Here is a 21,417-nt window from a genome sequence, read left to right as displayed (position 1 = left end):
AGTTGGTTATGCTGTCTGGTGATTCTGGGAATGACGGTTCACAAAGAGTAACTTTTCAAAGCTCTGGTTGAAACTATCTACTGGAAGGAGAACAAATCTATCCAGTCTGAAGGAAATCAACCCTGAGTGCTCACTGGAAGGACAGATCCTGAAGCTGAGGCTCCAATCTTTTGGCCATCTCATGAGAAGAGAAGACTCCCTGGAAAAGACCCTGATGTTGGGAAAGTGTGAAGGCAAGAGGAGAAGAGGACGACAGAGGATGAGATGGTTGGATAGTATCATTGAAGCTACCAACATAAATTTGATCCAACTCCGGGAGGCAGTGGGAAACAGGAGGGCCTAGCATGTTTGGTCCATGGGGTCACGAAGAGTCGGACATGACTAAATGACTAAACAACAGCAACAACAAAGTCTCTTCAAAGCAAAGGGGAGAAGGGGAAGAGTAATACCATGAAGGGGATGGCAAGGGTCCAACCACATCTGACTGAAGGGCATTCATCTAATCCGGCATTTTTGTTCCAACCTTAGCTAGACAGCATCTTGTGGAAAGGATCTAGAGCCTCATTTTTCAGAAATGTATTCCTTTGTTCTTTTTATCTAGTACTGTGTGGAGGCTGAGACGCAACCAAGAACCCAGTTGAGCCAACAGAGTGGAACCAGTGCTTGAATCTAACTGGTGGTTCCAACTAGCGTAGACCCAACGGTTGACTCAACGTTCAGCACTGGTTCTTCTTCGGCTGTGGCCAACAGGGGGGAAAAGTCAAACATTTAGGCTGAAGAGAATGTGAGGACTGAAGGACCAACCAGGACATAGGATGGAGGAGCAACCCAGATGCTTGACTGAAGAATAACTAAAGATACGGGAAGCAGAGATGTTGGCAAGTCTTTGGATCCGAGTCCCAAGTCCGAGTCTTTGGTACCAAGTCCCAAGCTTGAGGCCCTATTAAAAACAAGTTTTTCCCCCTTAAAAAAAAAAAAGGGAGGTGTGGGCTGGTTGTGAGTTGTGAGTCAAGTTTGAGTCATTGAAAAAACAACAACACCCACAACGATTTAAAGTCTTTGTTGAGTCACTGGTGCAACTTAAGCCCTACTTGACAGCAAATCTTGCAACCCATCCTTGATGGGAACACACCAGAAGAACACAGGATGTTGTTGCTTGGGCAAGACTCAACTGGAATGGAGCATCTTTCTCCTCTATTCCCAACCCAAGTCTAGAAGGACTGAGAGCCGAGAGCATAGACATAGATGGACAGAAGCACACTAGTGCACAAATGTACTCCGGTTCACCCTACGGGCAGTTGTATGTATATCCAGCAATTCTTGACATGTGCTCAAAAGACACTGCTACGAGATGCTCCACATGTGTCTCTAATGCAGTGCTTCCCAACCTTGGGTGCCCAGATGTTCTTGGATTACAACTCTCAGAAATTCTGGCCAACAGAGCTAGCAGCAAAGTCTTCTAGGCGTTTTTGTCCAAGAACATCTGGGGATCCAAAGTTGGGATCCACTGCTTTGATGCATGGCCCAGTCATGGAATTTGTTTCGAGAATCCCTTCCCTTGAAGCAGAAATCCGGAGGCATGGAAGGGAGGTCAGCGGAAACACATGGAATTAGAAAAGGATGAAATGTGGGTGGGGGGAAGATCCCTCCAGCAAAACTCCAAAAACCATGCTCCCTATATGACAGAAAACTAGGTTTGGGTGAGTTTACGAATCCTGTTTTCCCCAGATTTCTCATTTCCTTTGTGGCAAGTTCATTCCAGCTTTGCTCTTGATCAGCTTGCAAACACAGGGAGGAAAAAGGTTTAAAACGTGGGCATGAAAACATCCATATTTTAATAAAAGCGCTCCTCATATATACATGTTGGGGTGCAGTTTTCTCAGAGTGCCTACTTTTCTCTGGTATTTCCTCCCTAATTTGCACACTTCCACCTATTGTACAATCAGTGCCAACGAAACAGATTGCAAGATTCTGAGAAATCCAGCAAGTACAGTTTGGAAATAATCGATTAATTAATTTCTTATGCACATGTGTTAAATATTTCAGCAGCAAGTTAAACATTCATGAGTCTCATTGTTAAAACGGCAAACAAGCCTAGCTTACCATTTCTCACTGAGCTGACTCATTATAATATCTTCCAGCCACTCTAAGTGCTATTTTGAAGTTTAGCCATTTGAAAACCAAACAGATTAACAAATGAACTAACCAGTCAAACAATGCAACCCAAACTCGGCATGGGCACGATAATGGGGTTGGAGCAGGCAGAAAACACTTGGGTTGCCACGCCAGTTTTCACACCAACATATGCCACCATGTATGGGCTGGTACCAAATCTGCCAGGAAAACTATTGTGTTGACTAAGCTGAACCCACAGAAGAGACAAAACTGGATTGTGGTCTATCCAAAATCAGAGACAGAGTGCGATCAGATGGGGAAACAGATCACAATGCGGACCACTTCCTAAGCAGCTCAATGTGACCTACCGTATTTCCTGTTGATCACATAATGTATGGCAGTGGTTCTCATCCTTGGGTCAACAGATGTTCTTGGACCATGACTTCCGGAAATCCTGGGAGCAAGTGGTGAAGGCTTCTGGGAATTGCAGTCCAATTACACCTGGGTTACTCAAGGCTGGGAATCATTGATCTAGTGCACGCAATTCTGGATCCCACCCGTACTTGGGGAAGTAACTAGTTACAAAACAGTTGCATATACTTTCTTCTTACAGTAACTATGATACATTGTGGTTGTAAATTAACAAGGGATAATTTCCCTCTTTTTGAGGCAATGTCACTTTGAACTGTGGGGACAATTAAAGTCATGTCCAGTGCTGCGATTGTATAGGGCAGACCAGTGGTTTCCAGCCTTGGGTCCACAGATGTTCCTCAACTACAACTCCCAGAAATCCTGACCAGTACAGCAGGTGGGGAAGACTTCTGGGAGTTCTAGTCCAACAACATCTGGGGACCCAAGGTTGGGAACCCCTGACCCCAACCTATGCCCAAGCTGGACTTTTGGGGTCCAGCTGTAGGGCTTTTACTTTTTCAGGCCAGGTTGGAGCGGTTTCCTGGCAGACACAAAGGTGGCTTTAAAGGTGATCACTCCTGTTCTGGTATGATCAGGCGCACACTTTTGCAGACATCTGATCACACCCACAGGTGGTCTAAGCAATTTCCAGCATCCCTAGGCTGAGAAGGGTTTGGATTGCGATAGATGTACAAGATGGCGGAGTCAAGATGGCTCAGACAGGCTTTGGACACCTTTCCCAGCTAGGATCATGTCCCAATTTCCTTAAGGAAGAATCCTTGTGGCCCATTCCCCATGCACAACACTCCACTGCATGCGTGGCCGGGCTTTGGAATCAGAAAGCACCTGAAGGAGTGTTCTTCAGTAGAGATGGGGGTATCTGGAGAGCCGCTCTCTTCCAGCTCGGCTGGCCACTTGGCAGCCGTGCAAGGAGACCCATCCTCCCTTCTCCTGCATGAAGTGCTCAGGCAAGTGGGAAGAGAGCAGCACTTTGGGTACAATTGGAAGGATGATCGGGACTGCTGCAGCGGCAGGATGCAGGAGCGGATGCTCCAGTCCCGGAGGGTAGACCCTCATTAAGTCCTGCTGACTATGAATACCCCCATCTCCATTCTCCAGCTTGTGTAGTGACAAGTGCAACACTACAGGATCTGGAAGTTGAGTCATAGCACCTGGACTTCTTCCTTATTCAGTTGAAACATTTCACTACTAATCCAAGTAGCTCCTTAAGTCTGAGGAGAGTTGGTAGGAGTCTCTTGATATATCCTCCCCAACTCTCCTCAGACTGAAGATGCTACTTGGACGAGGAACGAAACGTTTCAACCTCATAAGAAAGAAGTCCAGTTGCCATGACTCAACTTCCAGCTAACCTCACCTGGAGGACTGAGAATCTGCACCGATATAACACTATAGGATCATTTGCTCTGCTCGCACTAAACAGGATACTGGCCAAAATGTTTCAAGATCAATAAATTTAATTGACCTGATAGTTTGATGCTCATTTACTTGCTCTCCTGTAAAAATGGAACTGTTGGGTAGCTGAGGTCTCTGGCTATGGAGCCAGAGGTTGAGAGATTGATTATCCGCTGTGTCTCCTTGACTGGATTTGATGATTCATAGGGTCCCTTCCAGCTCTGCCAGTCTAAGATGATTATTAATTTTTTCCAAGCTGCAGTTTGGTTAGACAGAATTTGATAAGTCCATACATAAATTCAGTCCTATGAAATTCCCACCTATCCCAGCAGGAGTTCAGTCCAAAGGTCCCTGTTAATATCTGAGTCTTATTGTCCCAAAGTATCTTATCTTCCACAACTCCTTCCCCTTGAGCATAGGAAGGGATGTCAGTATTATGGCATTTCTCAGAGACCAGAAAATACGCACGCATATCAGTTGAAAGACAACCTGACAAATCCACCCTCTCGTAAAACTACAGTGATGGAGTGCAGAGCTGACGGGCGATCATTAGTTCTCTTCCCTATGATGCGGGCACATCAAATATACTCCATCATGCTAATCACAGCTGCAGAATATGCCATGTGTCAACACAATTACCGGAAAAATGATGGGAAAGGTAAACACACGCACAAGAACATCAGCCGATCAAGACGTTCTCACCTCCAGAATTGTCCTGCGAGCGTTATGGGGGAAATTAACCAAAACGGAATGAATTCAGAAAGTTTTTAACACAAACACACCTGGGCAGCCATTTCTTCCTGTAGGAATGCTGACACCAACTCCTTCTAGAACCTAACGGACACTGTCCAAGGTCACCTGTACTAATCCTTTGCTAAGGGCATATTACACTTTAGAAAATTCTACATAGACCTGTGGTAGGAAATTTCAATATTTCACTGATATGAAAGTATTCACTCAACATTTTCACCTAAAAATCATTGAGGATGTTTGTGGAAAGGTGGTGTAGCTGTGGCAGGAAAAACAGGGAAGAGTTGTCTTACGAATTTGTTAGCATTTGTGTAACACAAATTTGTTAGATAGGGTTTCTCCTATCTCCTACCTTCCAAATCCACTTATCAGGTATGCATTTTACCAAAATTCAGAGGATGCTAACAAACTCAGAGAACCCTCCTCTGTCTGTATTGTCTGTCTTTATGGGCCTGATGCCGTTCATAATTCCAGCTGACGTAGTTGCCTGCATTCAATGAGATTTCTGCAAAGTCTTGGCTAACCATTCAGAAACAAATTCCATGGGTCCACGCTAAGATTGCCCACTCATCTTTCCCCATAGGAAGCTGGCTGGATAGCTCAGCACGTTGAGTACCAGTGGAGCAAGAGGTCACGAGTTTGACTCCTGACTTCAACACCTGGGTGAAAAGTCAGATGGTGCGTCACTTTGAGAAAGCTTCACACTCCAATAACACCCTCAGTGTAATGATGATGATGATGATGATGATGATGATGATGATGATGATGATGATGATGATGATGATAATAATAATAATAATAATAATAATAATAATAATAATAATAATAATAATAATAATAATAATAATAATAATAATAATAATAATAATAATAATAATAATAATAATAATAATAATAATAGATGCTATTCAGGAGTAGTTTCCCATTCCCTTCTTCCTGGGGCACTTTAGGGCTGTGCAGCTGGCCCAAGGCCACCCAGGCTGGCTCTTCTCCCTGGAGGCACACCATGGGGGAATCGAACTGTCTACCTCCGGCTCTGCAGCTGGAGACCTAAACTACTGAGCTATCCAGCCAGCTCCCTCAGCCTAAGGGACTCGTAAACTAATTCAGAGTACTTTATACTTAAAAAGCCCTGAGAAGGATCACCGTAGCTGGAATGGACTTGACAGCATGCAATTATTCTTCTTCTTCTCTACAGGAAACCCATGTTCTTTGATATTCCTACTGTTATTTTACATCTCCGTCTCTGGCAGCGAAGATGAGCGAAAGAAAGATTTACATCTCTAATCACGATTCTCCATGTCCTTCTCTCCTCTCCACTCCCCTCATTTTTCATTTCTTCGTTTGACACTTGGCATCCAAAGCTGCGGAGCATTCTCAGCCCTCATTTGGCTCAGAGGTACTCCTCCTTTTTTTTTGTGGGGTGGAAAAGATGCCTATCAAATTGTCTTTCCTTTCTTGTGATTCTGGAAATGTTGGTATTCCCCCAGTCAGCAGATGTTCTCTTGTTCATTAGTCAGTCTGTTTTGACTTCACATCCGCTGGCGCTCATCGCCAGACTTGATAAGACAACGTGATCAATGGGATGCAGTAGTGCTTCCTAACTTTGGGTCCCCAGGTATTCTTGGGCTACAACTCCCAGAAATCCTGGCCAGCACAGGTAGGGTTGAAAGCTTCTGGGAGTTTTAGCTCAATAACACCTGGGTTATCCAAGGTTGGCAACCACTGTGCTTGTACACGCAGTCCTGGGTCCCACCAGCCCTTGGGAAGTTACAAATTGTTTTATATATATATATATAAAGCTCATTCCCAGGCTCTTTACATATTATAAAATAGCGTTTCCTTTTGAAAAGGAAAGCAAAGCACCAACACACAAACACATGCAGGCAGGCACGCCCAGAGCAATATAAAGGGATTGGCTGATGATTAAGAAAGATGCGAGCAACACATTCAGTGCTTCAAAGTCTGAAATGAAGCAGCCATCATCCTAGTAATGGGCAATTCACACAATGAATGAATGACATACTTTTGCAGAAACAAAAAATGACTTTTCACAAAGTTGGCTCTCTCTCCCTCCCCATTCCAACGTCCTTCTTCCCAACAGCACAGCGGTTATCATACTATAGGTCCCGAGATGTTCTTGGACTAAAACTCCCAGAAGTCTTCACTGTGGTGGCCAGGATTTCTGGGAGTCATAGTCCAACAACATCTGAGTTACCCAACGTTGGGAACCACTGCACTAAAGGATTCTGGAAGTTGTTGCTCCAAAATGTGACTTTTCTAAACTCTCACAGCTAATGATCTAGGACTCTGTAGCTGCTTTGACATGAGGCCATGTGGCATAGATGACAAGGAACCCTTCACCCCATCATAGGTTTGAGAACTAGTACTTTATTTTTCGCTCTAGAGAGCATCGACAATGCCATTTGGAACAATGGCACAGCCCCCTTCCTCCTGCCTCCCACCAGGTAGGCTAATAACATCCCTCCATCATCTAAGGTAGGCACAGCTCACAGTGCTTTTTGCTGGCACCAACCAGATTAGCAGCGTTCCAGCGTGATTTCCCGCCACCCCAGCTGTTGTGCCCCCCTACATCACTGAGGCCGCTAGAATCATCCTGATGTTTTTCATTAAGGAACTAAATTTTTGTTCTGCATTGAGAGATCCTTTTGTTCCCTCTGGAGGGGCTGTCAGGCTGCGAAATTGCCTAAGCCCAGCCTGCTCTGATGTCTGCTGTCTCACGCTCCACCTGCATCCGGCTGACAGCTCCCAGATTTTAGGCTAGGATTTTGTATGTACTGCACAAGTACATACAAGCTGCTCCCAACTCTTCTGACTGTCCAGGAGAAGGGAAGAGAGATGGAGGGAGGGACGGAGGGAGAACAAATGTCAGAAACAGAGGCCGAAGAGGCTAAGAAAGGCAGAATGAGACTGTAATGGATACACTATATATTGCACAGCATGGAGGTAGACCCACCCCCATGTCCTAGAGATGCTCCGACCACCTTCATGGCCTTTTGCATCAAGGAACCAGGAGACACCACATGTAGAGTTCACCTCCACCCATTTCCAGCTGCCTCCAGGGCTCACAGGCCCAGGATGATGGCGTTGGGGTGTGCTGCTGAGTAAAGCGTGCTGTTTATATACTGTCCCAATCACTCTCTTGGTGGTTTACATGTTAATTATGCAGGCTACACGTTGCCCCCCCCCTTCAGTGAACTGGATCCTCATTTTATGGACTTTGGAAGGAAAGAAGGCCGAGTGAACCTCAAGCCAGCTACCTGGGTTTGAATTCTGGGTTGGGAGCAGAGTTGGGCTGCAGGACAGCAGTTTGGCCCCTGTGCCACGAGGCTCGCCATAGGCAATGTGGTGTTGATACACTGTGGGCTACCTGCCAGCCTTCCACAAGGGCCAGCAACAGCGCAAGGGAGAAGTGTGGGAGACAAATAAACGCTTAACATGCAAGACACATAATGCATGGGATGGGAGCCCAAGTTGGAATGGTAACAAACCCAAGAGCCATTGAGTGTTTGTTGCCATCTGCCTGACCACTACACGTTCCCTCTCTGACTCTGGGCTGCCATTAACACCTGGGTAGTGTGGTTTGACCACGATTTTAGGCTCCTTTGCCTAAATTCCCCTCCTATGTGTCACCACAATCAACTGAAGGAGCTCAGCCTCGAACCCTTGCCTGCCATGATTCTGTGATATCACAAGGACCTGCATCTGTCACTTGACAACAACTCACTCCTCAGGCTTTGTCTTTAGACCTGTGGGGAGAGGATGCTGCGATTCAGAAAAGCTATTCCCCACTGAACGCAGCTGGCAGAGGCATAAAAAGAGGACGAGATCTGTTCATTACCGGCCTAACACCCGTTTCCCTCATCAAATCACAGCACGGGAAGAGCTTCTTGAAGTTCCACCTTTTAGTCACCTCGTAGCTCAAGAGAACGTCTACTGCTGTGTCTTAGAAGCAACAAAAGGCCAGTCTGAGTTTTGACTGGGGCAAAGCATATGCACAAACCTCCACCACCACCACCATCAACAACAACACCTCCCACCTCCATCACGACACTGATTTTGAGGATTTCCCTCCAACTGTTGGAGAGTGAACTGAAGCTCTTGTCTACCAGCTCCACAACCAAGAATGGAGCGAGGTGTTTGAACAGATCTTACTGTCTCAGATTAAAGACCACACAAAGAACATCCACGCAACAAGGAGAAATGTTCTTGCCACACATGGCCAATGATTTCCACAGGCAGGATAGTGCCTCATCCATAGGCTATGGGCAGCTCCTGTTCTTTTTAACCTTGCCTTGTGACTGCTGAGAGCCGTCTTCCGACTTGAAGGGTGTTTTTCAGGTGGATAAATGTTTGAAAATGGGATTCCCTGCCTTTGCCCTAAAGCAATGTGGTTCATTCTACAACCTCAATATCTGACTGCAAGTTTCAACAAGAGCCGGAGGACACAAAATTAGGTGGCAGAATACTGGGTGGTCCAGCTTCAGATGGATAAACATGTGTGTCCTCTGTTGTGTTTGGCATCCAATTTTTTTTTTTTTACAGAAAGCACTCACAATATATAGTAAGAACCAGTTGTGTCACCATTTCCTGATGTACATCCACGGAGCTGTTTTCATGTGAAGAACATTAAAGAATGTGACCATCAGGACAGACACACATTCCGGGGTATATGGTACAGAATTCCAGCATATCCAACAAAACGGCATTGGGTCTCCACGCTTGGGTTTAAATACTTACTAAATATAGAGGATAACATCAATGAGAACTGGGACATTTCATTTGTCCAGAAATTTTGGACTACAATTCCCATTGTTCCTTACTTGTGGCTACGTCTTGTGGGAATTCAGGTGTACAACAACTGGAAGGCCAGAGGCCCACCCGTCTTGCTTCACATAAAACCACACATAGATATAAATGCCCTTCTTTAAGAAATAGTGAACAAGCAATGCCCTGAACTAAAACACACACCACAAATTTCTCTCTCTCCTGTCAAAAAGACCATCAATCAATTCACATCTTATAGGAGAAGAATTATCACTCACCCAAATAGGATGGTTTCAGGATGCAGGCTGATGGGTTGCTGGAGGTGCCGTGCGAATTAGCCTCCCCTGTTCTTTTCCAATCACGCGCTGGGGAGAGAGAAAAAAAAAACGACATCACACTTAGCGCTGCTTGCACCTTTTTAAAGGGGTTACAGGCTTGGTCTTCAGTCCCGAAGGGAGCGAATGAGGATGAGAAAGCCACCGTTCAGTTTCTCACCCAGTCAAAATTACAAACCTTCCCCCATCACTTTCATTGAAGCTGATGTCAAAAAGCTATAATTACAGCTACATGGGATGCAAACAGTGGAAATGCATTTGAAGTCGGCGTCTCAGGAAGAAAGCCACTGGGAAGAAAATGATAATTTACAAATGTATCACAACAATTATATTGGATGAGCAGATTTCCTCTGATCTGTCTCTCCTTGGCTTCATGGGTTCATGCGACCCTTGATGTACTTTCTCTTTCTTAAATGAGAGCACTCCCCCTTCTGTTTTCCGTTCCCTGCACAAGATAAATCTTACGTGCTGAGATACACTGCAAAAAAACCCAATGCAAAACCAAAAGGAAAGACATTGTTGATAAAATTGCACATACGCTTGTGTCAAGAAGACATTAACAAAAAGAGAAAGCATAGAAAATAATCCATTTGTGTAACGGGGATGACAAGCTGGCTCTCTTAGCCGGGGATCCTAGGTGAGATCCTCCCTGAAAGAACGACAACTGTTTTTACACCTTTGATTGTTTCACATTGGCGACACAACAGTGGAAATGCAAACACAGATACAGAACTAATCATATCAGCTGACTGGGTATGCTCTTATTAGGAAAGAAAAAATAACCCCGGATTTGGGGATCTCAATACCTGTTGGATCTCACAGAATTGCTACCTGTGTATTCCTCTCAGACCTTCTCTCTATGAGTGCCTTCATCAAGTGAGGCCCAGAAGTTGTCAATTAGAAACTGGGCCTTCTCGTTACTGGCCCCATCTTTACGGAACTCATTTCTACCTGAGTTGCACCAGGTACCCTCCCTCAAGGTCTTTCAAAAGTTGATCAAGATAATACTTTTAACAAAGCCTTCAGGGGTATCTTTCCCCTTCCTTCATCATTCTTGACCCCCTGTCATATCATTTACCTCAGCCGTTGTCACGGGCCTTTTGTGGCCGTTGTAATTTTTGTTGTTGTGTCTAAATTTAATCTTTTTGTTTCTGATTGGGGGTGCTGGTCCCATTTGAATGCCGTTCAATGGCAACTTTCTCATGAGCTTCCAGATTCCTGTCACTTTTCACTGGACCCAATTACATATTGAAGCATAAGTACCTATCATATCCCTCCACCATGCTGACAGAAGTTAATACCTACCAACGGGAAGATAAATAAACCAATTACCTTGGCACAGTGGATGTCCAAAGTATGGCTAATCGCATTGATTGGCAAGTTAACGGTGTGGTTTCTGATTGGGGGTACTGGTTTCATTTGAACGCCGTTGTAAACCATTCAGAGAACTTCTTGCTGGATGGATGATGTAGGAAATGACTGACTGACTGACTGACTGACTGACTGACTGACTGACTGACTGAATGAATGAATGAATGAATGAATGAATGAATGAATGAATGAATGAATGAATGAATGAATGAATGAATGAAAATTATATTTGCTAGTGGAAAGCTGCCTCTTAACTGCCACATATGGAAGAGAAAAGCATGAATTAAAAGGTGGAAACACAACTTGAGAGAAACTTCTTGGCACCCAGAGATGGTGCCAACTCCTATTCTCAGGAAGACAGCACCAACTTTGAGAGTTTATACTAAGGTCACAAAAAGCTCAGACCTAAGGTCTCTGAACGAGGCCCACAAACAGGAAAGAAAAGAGTGCACCATATCTATCTTTAAACAGGCACTGAATCTTACAGGAATGAGTGATAGAAATGTCACCAAGATGTGCAGATCTGGGCTCTGAAATAGACGTTTCACAGCCTTATGATTCTCAGGCGACAAACGCAGTTGTAATTCTGCCTTACGATTCTACTGTGCCATTATTCTTGCGCATGTCCGACTGTACGAGAGGTTGTGTCTTCTCGACTCCCATAATCTTGAACAAATCTGGGGACATGGTTCTTCCGCCTGTGGAACACTGCCCTTGGAGTGCACCCCCCCCCAAGTCTGCGTACCTGGAGGCGTGATCTTAAACATTCTGCAGCAGGACTATGCAATGGGCATTGCAGGATCAAAGCGATCAATAGCCAGCGACACATGAGAAACCTTATCCACCTCTCCACCCCTAGCTAGCCCTTTCATCTGCGGGAGACAGAACAATCATGGTCTATGCAACAATATGAACCATTGCAGCTCAGCAAGTGGAGATCTATGCTAGGCAAACATTGATAAGAACCCATGAGAAATCTGATTCATATCCCCAACCCATTTAGCTGGCCCTTTCAACTGTGGAGACAGAGCAGGCTCTGAGTCAGCTAATTTAATTGGAAGCCACCAGGTAAGAACTGACGTACAGACAAAGGTAGGCAGAACGCCTTGCTCAGAGTATGCCTTCCTCCGGAGTTTAGACAGATGGCAACTTTCTCATTAGCTTCCAGCTTCCTGTCACTTTTCACTGGACCCAATTCCATATTGAAGCATAAGTACCTATCATATCCCTCCACCATGCTGATAGAAGTTAATACCTGCCAACAGGAAGATAAATAAACCAATTACCTTGGCACAGTGGATGTCCAAAGTATGGCTAATAGCGTTGATGGACAAGTTAACGGTGTGGATCAGAATTTCCAGAGACGGAGATTCATCCAGTGCCTTTTCTCAAACTTGGGGTAGCCAGAAAGAAGTTGTTCTACCATGGTTTTGGGCAGGGCTTGGAAAAGTTCCTTTTTTGTACTACAGTTCCCATAATCCTTCCGCGAGCAGCAGCCACACTACTTGGGAGATTCCAGGAGTGGTATTCTGAAGAACGTCTGCAAGCTCTTGTTTTTGTATGTGGAGGGAGGGACTGAATTTTGACCCTAATGTACACATTTTCTTTTCTCTCGGTGAGAGCTTTCATCATCCCCCTTTCCCAGGAGAGACATGTGTAATGATAATGCAGTGTAACTATTTGCCACTGTTGGGTTTGTGCTTTGTGATTCATGAGCTCAGTTGCCACATTTTGTGCCAAAGCATAATGACTAATCGCTAAACCAAACAGTAAACTGGCCAATGTCCTCTTTGTGTTCAACAAACACATTTCTGAGCATATTGGTACCATCGGTCCATCGTACAAGATGGACTGCCTTGACCTGTCATGGCAGCTCATCCGGACAACTGGTACCTTCCATTAAAAACATTTCTTCCCCAAGGCACTTGCAATGAACAAATGAGAAATGACCGTTCTAATTTGCCATTCCCTGGCAAACAAGCTCGTGAGCCTTTCAAGGTGATTAGGGGGCATCTAAGATTAGTAAGCCTATACCAGGCTTAGCACCTTTTCCACTGATAAGCTTGTTTGCATTCCTACTCGCTACAGATGGTGAGCACAGATTGAGAGACAGCTGATCTCACGGACTTATGTCCCTCCAGAAGACTTCTGCACCTTGACTTTCTTCAACCCTATGTATTTCATGGCCGTGCACTGCATTTAGACAAAACCCTAAACTGGCCTGTTGCAGACCAATTTATATGATGTCTGGCCAGATTTGGCGCCAGGGTGAAGCCTACAAAATTTACAAATCAATTTGAGTCCAGAGCACAGATCAAATAGATTGAGGCACACCTTCTTGTCTGCACAGAAGCATCTCTCAGCCTTTTATATGGTCCATCCAGCCATCTTAGAGAAACCGGTCCTATCATGGCAGTAACACATCCCTCACTGTTCTGAGAGGGAAATTTATATGTCCAGTTATTATAGTCATCATTTACGGTGAACTCCCGAGGAAGGAAAACAGGAGAGCAGGAGAAACACTGAATATTTAAAGTTCTTACTGGCTCACCAAAAGAGCACTAGGACACCAAGATATAGCACATCATATTTACAGGAAGGATTGGGCAAGCATGTCTTATGGATAACCTGTCCCCCTCCACGTAAACAACATCTGCATTCACCCAGTGGTAGAAGTACTACAGTGGCTGAGAGCCACTGCCACTGAGGACTCCTATGGCGGATAAGAGTTCCCCTGATTGTAAAAGGTGGCTAGCCACTTCACCCGTCCTCTTACCGCTATTATTTTTCTTTTTATGTCATGTCTCAAGATGTTAGATTGGAAGCACAGCAGAAACTATTACGTATCATCTATTTTGCAGGTCCCTCTGTGAGCCTTTTTGGCTAAAGGATGGTGTAGAAATCCTCTTCTACCTACCCACCCACTCACATAGCCCAGTGTTTCATAAGGATGGCCAGAAAAATATGGGAATTGAAGATGTATGTATGTATGTATGTATGTATGTATGTATGTATGTATGTATGTATGTATGTATGTATGTATGTATGTATGTATGTATGTATGTATCTACAGTATCTACAGTATCTACAGTATCTATCTATCTATCTATCTATCTATCTATCTATCTATCTATCTATCTATCTATCTATCTATCTATCTATCTATCTATCTATCTATCTATCTATCTATCTATCTATCTATCTATCTATCTATCTATCTATCTATCTATCTATCTATCTATCTATCTATCTATCTATCCGTCCATCCATCCAGCAATGCACAAGAACTACCACTGACAACCACACAGTGCTGGGGGGGGCATTCATGGACAACCTGTTCAAGGCTGCCATGAAAGCTGTAGTTGGATCTTCACTGGAACAGAGAAAGAGGCCCATGCTTGGCCATTTGCTCATCCAGGACATTTTTGACTACTCTGACTGGCAGTGCTGTTCAGGGTTTCAGGAAGGAAGCATGCCCTTCACCTCTTACTTTAATGGTTAGCAGCTTTTGGTCCTCCAGACATTCTTGACTTCATCTCATTTGCCACCAGCCAGGTAGGCTGGGCCTGATGGATGATGAAGGCTAAGAGGTCCCCACCTATATGCAGTCCTTCTAGTTATTTGCAAATATATACACAAGCTGGAAGTGCCCGAGACTGAACCGAGCACCTTCCAAATGCTAACCTATAGTGCCATCCCCTGGATAGCAAAACCTGACAAATGAGGGCAGAGGTAGGAAAGTTGGGAGGATTTCAGTCCCAGAAGCCCCCAAAGGGTGGAAATCAGGTTTATGTGTGTGGGGGGGGGATGGTCTGTGCACAACTTGCTAAAACGTACTTTCAGGAGGAGAAGTTACTTTAGAAAGCGGAGATGCTTTTTAAAAGAGGCTAGTGTGTCTCTCATAGGGCTCTGTTGCTGCAACAATGGCCATTGGACCTGCAAAACTTGTCCATCCCTGATTTAGGGCCTGACCTTTAATAGGAAGTGCATTTCCCAAGAGAAACCGCAGCAGGCTCTCATCATCCTTTCACTCTGTTTTGCCGACTTTGCTGCTTAGGGCAGGAGGGTCAGTTCTCCTCTCCAAGGCTAGAATGAAAAAGACCTTGACCAGGATGGTCCCACAGACATTGAGGTCCCTGGAGGCATTTGACTCTGATTGAGTCAGGGCAGTGAACTTGCCTCAGTCTGAATTTTATAGGCAATATCCAAGGTAGCAGGATAACAAATAAGTTCAGAACCATGGACAGCTCCTCCAAACCTCAGTCTAAAATATGCAGGCACTTCATTGCTCCTGTGAAATCAGCACCAGCAGCCTTCCCTAGTTGAGGTCAGGGAAGCCTTCGAGAAGACAGCCTCGTGGTGAGCAACTCCTCAGAGCCCTAGATTGCCAGGATCTGATCTTGACCCTGCCCCCGTTCACAATCTTTTCTGAAGACAGCAAGATCTGATGCGAAAGCTGCCATCCGCCTCCACCCCGAGACTTTGGAAGGTGTCCCAGAAGGATGAATCATTCCCTGTGTTTCCTTCCGCATTTGGATTTGGCAAGATGAGACCACAGAGACATGCAGCCCTCGTTTTCTCTTTGGCTTCCTTCTATCGGATGAAAGGGCTCTTTAAGCCTCCAACATTCCACATGCACCCACCCCGGTTGAAGGTACTTACGCAGCATCATTAAGTCACCTCTTCACCTTCTTTTTCGATAAACTAAAGAGACGGAGATGAATTCTCTCACACACACAGCCAGGCACATTCCATGGCCTTCCAATCATTCTCTAGAGAGCAATTCCCATTTGACAATCACAGCATGTTTCACAATGCATTAATGAACCAAATCTCACCTCCACAGATACAAAGCCAAAATGAGCAGAGCATCGCTACAGGAGCCACAGATCCATCTGAGCGAGGTCTTATCTCCAGTGGAGCCGAAAACCCACATCGGCAACTTGGCTGCCCTTTTTCTAGGAAGAGTTGTTAGGTGAGCGGTATCCCATTCCTTGGGTTTTCAGGGTCAAAACCAAAGACCATCAGGAAGGCCCTTGTGGTACCTTAGGAAGTGCATCTTTGTGTGACTATTGCAAAATAGTATGTATGGTATGTGAGCATTTAAGTGCCATAATGGATTTCCCCTATTGCCTCCTAAAAGAACATTATGCATGCAGCACACATACAAACACATCTGCAATAAGCCAATGAGATCTGGTGTTTTGGGGGAGTGGAGAGGACCCATGCACCCATGCATCAGAGAGCACACAGAAAACAAAGTCCAACTGTTTTCTCATCCGGTGCTGCTCATCCTGAGAATTCTTCAGAGGTCTGGATAGTCATAGCAATTTCCTGAGACTTCTGCCAGCTCTTTGACCTGGCATCCATCCATCCATCCATCCATCCATCCATCCATCCATCCATCCATCCATCCATCCATCCATCCATCCATCCATCCATCCATCCATCCATCCATCCATCCATCCATCCATCCATCCATCCATCCATCCATCCATCCATCCATCCATCCATCCATCCATCCAATGTACCTATATTTTCCCCAGAAGGGTACAGCTAGCAAAATCCTTCACATGAGTTACACTAAACCTCACGATCATGAAGAGCAGAACTCCACTGTTGGATCTACCAACAGTTTTAGGCACAGCCTGTGCTCCTACTCCCAGTTGTCCACTTCCTAGCAGAGACTGTCCACACAGAGAAAACCTGGATGCAACCTGCTGTCCACAAGTCACTTTGTACATGGCTGGAACCTCCAGTCACATAGAATTCCAAACCATGTGGAATCCTTTAAATCCAACGTGTGCATCTTGAGACACTTGGGGGCAAGTATACCTCATTTGGTTTCAACCACAACAGTTTCCCAGGTGGCCATGTCCTGATACCATGTTTGGGGTGTGGGATTCCCAGCTTTTGAATGTCTTTCCAATGTGCCACCAAAAGCTTCATTACTGGTACTAAATTATGCTGGTATTTTGGATCCCACCCCCTTGATTTGGACTTCAGCAGCTCCTGGAATGCACTTCCTGAGAACTTTTCTGAAAGAGGAGTCAGATCTCAAGATAAAAGGGCCTTTCTTGCTTTATGTGGAAGTTTCCAAGTTGGGCCAGTCTTGTGACTTAGCTTCTAGTAACTGTGATGTCATCTTCACAATGCTAGGGATACAGAAGGTGGAAATGTAAAGGGGGGGCATTCAAGTGAATTTAGAGAAATGTCTGTGTACCAGGCCAGAAATAAAGTAAATTTAAGTGTGGTAGTTTTTGGTGGGCATGCTAGTTATCAGGAGACATCATCCTCCCCTCTCCACAAGAAAGCTTCAAAGGAAGGAAGCCCTCTCCTTCAAAACATGGTGTTGTTATGAAGCCTGTAGACCAGGTTAGGTTGAATAACAATGTCTGTGTTGTGTTGTGCTTCAATTGCTACTTTATGGTAGTTGCCCTGACGGTGACTCCTGACTTCACACTACTGGATACTCCATGGAAGGGATGAGGAACGTGTCTCTCTCCAGACATAGCTGGACTTCCACTCCCATCAGCTTCCATCAGCATAGCCAACCGGAAGGCAGGATGAGAGTTACAGTCCTGAAACATTTGAAGGGACACCCATTCCTTGCTTTACAATGATGCTGTCCAATCCTCAACTCCGTGAGAGATGGCCTTTGACATTCAAGCTTTTGTGAGAAACCAGAACCGGGGTTTTCTCTTGATTCTCCATACCTGTGGCAGACCGGCTTTCGCCGGGGTGAACTCAGTGACAGGGAAAAGCCTGGTGAAAGGGTGATGCCCTTTATAAGTCCTGACATTCACAAATCCATTAGCTCTCTGATCCATTTGCAAAAGAAAAATCGGGAGAGAACTGGTGTGGCAGCTTTAAGGCTAAAAATAAAACCTCTTAATTTTAGATCTTTCCCCTTGGTATTTAAGTTTATGTCAAATTCCCAGACTGCTTGTACCACCCACTGCCCAACTGTCTTGGATTTCACGGACATGAAGGTACAGAACTGGGCGGGCGCTTCTCTTTCTGCGTGCTCCCCCGACTTTTTTGCATGCTGTCTGCTGGGAATTCATAAAAAGACAGGCGTAAAAGGGCCAGAAATAAACAGACAGAGGCTGATTAATTATTCCTTTATAGAAGGACTGACCATGTTTATTCATAGCTTCTGAGAAAGCTCAGCCCTTTCTAGAGATGTAAAAAGCTTTGGGTTTGGTTGCATTTTCCAAAATCCCTTTGCCCCCTCCACTTCCCTGCTCCACTACCCAGCGACCAGTCCTTATTCATGTCAAGTTGAAAGGCTTCGATGTGCCTTTCTGGGTGAACATGTGGGTTTTCGTTGGGAGAAGAAGTGTCCTTCCACTTTTTAAAGGAAGGGGCCAGGATTCTCATCCTGCCCTGTGTAGGCCTCTGTCATTTAATTAGCAAGACCCTGGAGCACATCTCATTTTGTGCAATCTGACATATGAACAGGCATGCACTCAAGACATGACACCCAATCAATTAGCTGCTTTTAGCAGTACTCCATTATCTGAACCTTAAGCCAACGCCAGTAGGATTTTGGCCACCATGCATTTTGGCATGGCTTTGTATTAGGGACCCATTGGAGCCACCTTTCTCCCAACTGGCCAACCTCCCCAGGAACGATTGTGAGATTGTTCGAAGCTTGATCATGCTACAGTTCCTCCTGTCTGTCTAGCCAGCTGCCCCAGGCAGATGGCTTTCTCAAAATCCTCTTTACAGATCCCTCTTGCCACCTCCCTTTCCCTGCCCCGCCAGCCTGTTACATACAGCACTGATGTTACCTGTCTGTCATGGGTTTGGAGGGAAAGTTCCATCCTATGGGGAGTGGAAGGCGGGACATCAGGAGGAGGGGCTGTACTGTATAAATATGTGATGCCTGTGTGGTGAGGAGACATGCTGAGAGACACTGTGAGACACTGGGATGTGACGAAGCAGCAGCTGGGAAGAAGAAGCTGTTGTGGGAGTCTGTGTGTCAGACAGGGTACTTCTGTGTGTCAGAGTACCAACCTGATAGGTTCAGGTGTCTGTTGGTTAGCCAGAACTGATAGGTTCAGGGTCTGTGCTTCAAGTTAAGGGTTCTGGGTGAACCAAACTGTATGCTTGTATGAGTGAGGATAAGCCACGTTACTTTATCCTAATTACCTGATTGTTTATTTTTCCCTGTGTGTATTTAAATAAACCTTATTCTTTTTATTGTTTAAAAATCCATCCCTGGTCTGTGTGACTTCTTATAGGGAATGGTTGGTGGCAGCTTAGTGAAAGTGTGGCAGATCCCAGTAGGTCTGGGTTTGTCACATTGATTGGTGTCCAGCGTGTGGGATACGACTGGTCCAGTTGTCCAGTGGTCCAGCAAAGCCTTGGCAAGTGTGCCCAGAGCAAGGGGGGTCTAGTCAGGGACAGTCTGAGGCGCGTAGGTAATCTTCTAGGTGTACCTCACGGGGAGGTGCGCTAGTAGAAGAACGTGCCAACTGGGGAGACTTAGATTAAGGTGCTCTGAGGCAGCCTAGTTTTGGCGGGAAAAAGCTGAGGCAAACCTGCGTAGTAACAGTGATCTAGCTTGCCAGCTGAGAGGCCCAGCAGAGGGGGGTAGGCTCTGACTTGATACTGTTGCAAGTTAGTGCTGAAGAACAGCAGCAATCTCTAGGGAGAGCTGGTTCTGAGGCAAAAAGGAAAAAAGTGGTCGTTTTATTTTGAGGCTTGACTTTTAAAGCAGCCTGTTCTGAGGGGGGATTATGCCCTTGACTCGAAGCCAGATGGCAGAAATGAGTGACGTGAAAGACCCCCAGATTGACCAAGGTTCTGAGGATGAATTTGGCTCAGTGCAAGGTGATAGCACAGGAGAGCAGAACCCAGAACTTAGAAAATTGCTCATAGCCCAACAGCATGAACTGAGGATGAGGCAATTTGAAATGGAGGAAAGGGAAAGAGAAGAAAGATTGGAGAGAGAGAAAATGGCGTTTGAGAGGGAGAGGGAGAGAGAGAAAATTGCTCTGGAAAAAGAAAGAATGGCGTTTGAATTAAGAAAATTGGAACTGATGAACCAGAACAATAATAACAATAGGGATTCTGAGGGAGGCCAACTGTCTAAAGCTGACCTGAAGAAATTCCCTGTGTACCACAAGGGAGATTGTCCTGAGGTGTTCTTTTCCTTAGTGGAAAGAGCGTTTGTGGACTTCTCAGTGAGGGAAACTGAGAAGATGACCATCATGCGATCTTTAATCAGTGGTAGCCTGGCTGAGGTCTATGCCGAGATGCCTGAGGAACTGATGAAAGATTTTGCAGAGTTTAAGAAACTGGTGTTTGCCAGACATGGGATAAATGCAGAGCAGCTGAGACAAAGATTCAGGTCCCTCACCAAAAAACCAGAACAGACTTTTACCCAAGTGGGGGCCCAATTGGTGAGGCTGCTTGAGAAATGGCTATCGCAGGAAGGGACAGAGACCTATGAGCAGCTTAAGGACTTGATAGCACTGGAACAGTTCTATTCAGTCCTGCATGGGGAATTGAAATTCCAGGTGAGGGAAAGGAAACCGAAATCTGTGGCAGAAGCCGCGGAGGTCGCAGATTTTATTTCCCAAATAAGAAAGCCCTTGGGTGAGGGGAAATCTGTAGGTAAACCCAAAGAAACCTACAGCAAGTACTCTCAGGGACCAGGGAAAAGCCAGCAAGGGGGAGGGGCCCATGGTGAAGGGAAGCCCTCAGACATGAAACCAAGACCTCAGATTTTGGAGGGAAAACCAAAACAAGAAGAGAGAGAATCAAAATACACCAGAAAATGTTATTTCTGTCAGGGAAAGGGTCATCTAATCTCAGAGTGTGAGAAATTAAAGCAGCTAAAAGGAATGGTGCCTCAGAATTCTAGTGGGACCAAGCCAAAAGCTGTGTTCTGTGTCCAGAAAGAGCAAGGCTCAGTGTCACTGAGGGAGCCTGTTGCCATGACTACTCAGTCTGGAACAGCTACCTCTGCTGATCAGGCTGAGGAAAATGGTCCTCTTATAGAAGTAAAGCGCTGCTTGCTGGTGAAAACAGATTCTCAGTTGTTTGAGACAGCAGGGGTGGACGTAGGAATACTTGACCGTCAGTATAGGGGGCTGCGGGACACTTGTTCCCAGGTAACCCTGTGCCATCCAGATATTATTCCTAGGGAGTTTATAATCCCAAATGAGAGCATGAAGGTGGCAGGGATTGAGGGGCAGGTAATCTCTCTGCCAGTAGCAGA

The 21,417-nt window shown here is 45.4% G+C and overlaps 1 protein-coding gene across 2 annotated transcripts in view; it reads right to left on the bottom strand.

Moving 5' to 3' along the window:
- The window catches only part of LINGO1 (leucine rich repeat and Ig domain containing 1), a 489,212-nt gene that overhangs the window by 173,938 nt on the left and 293,857 nt on the right, over nt 1-21,417 (bottom strand). For both annotated transcript variants that reach the window (XM_072981826.2, XM_078380922.1), the window contains one exon: nt 9,756-9,842. The gene's annotated coding sequence lies outside the window, so the exon portion shown is untranslated. The remainder of the gene's footprint in view (nt 1-9,755; nt 9,843-21,417) is intronic.

This window comes from Pogona vitticeps, chromosome 12 (assembly GCF_051106095.1).
Source record: "Pogona vitticeps strain Pit_001003342236 chromosome 12, PviZW2.1, whole genome shotgun sequence".
NCBI classification, from domain to species: Eukaryota; Metazoa; Chordata; class Lepidosauria; order Squamata; family Agamidae; genus Pogona; species Pogona vitticeps.
This window is presented reverse-complemented; position numbering and strand designations above follow the sequence as displayed.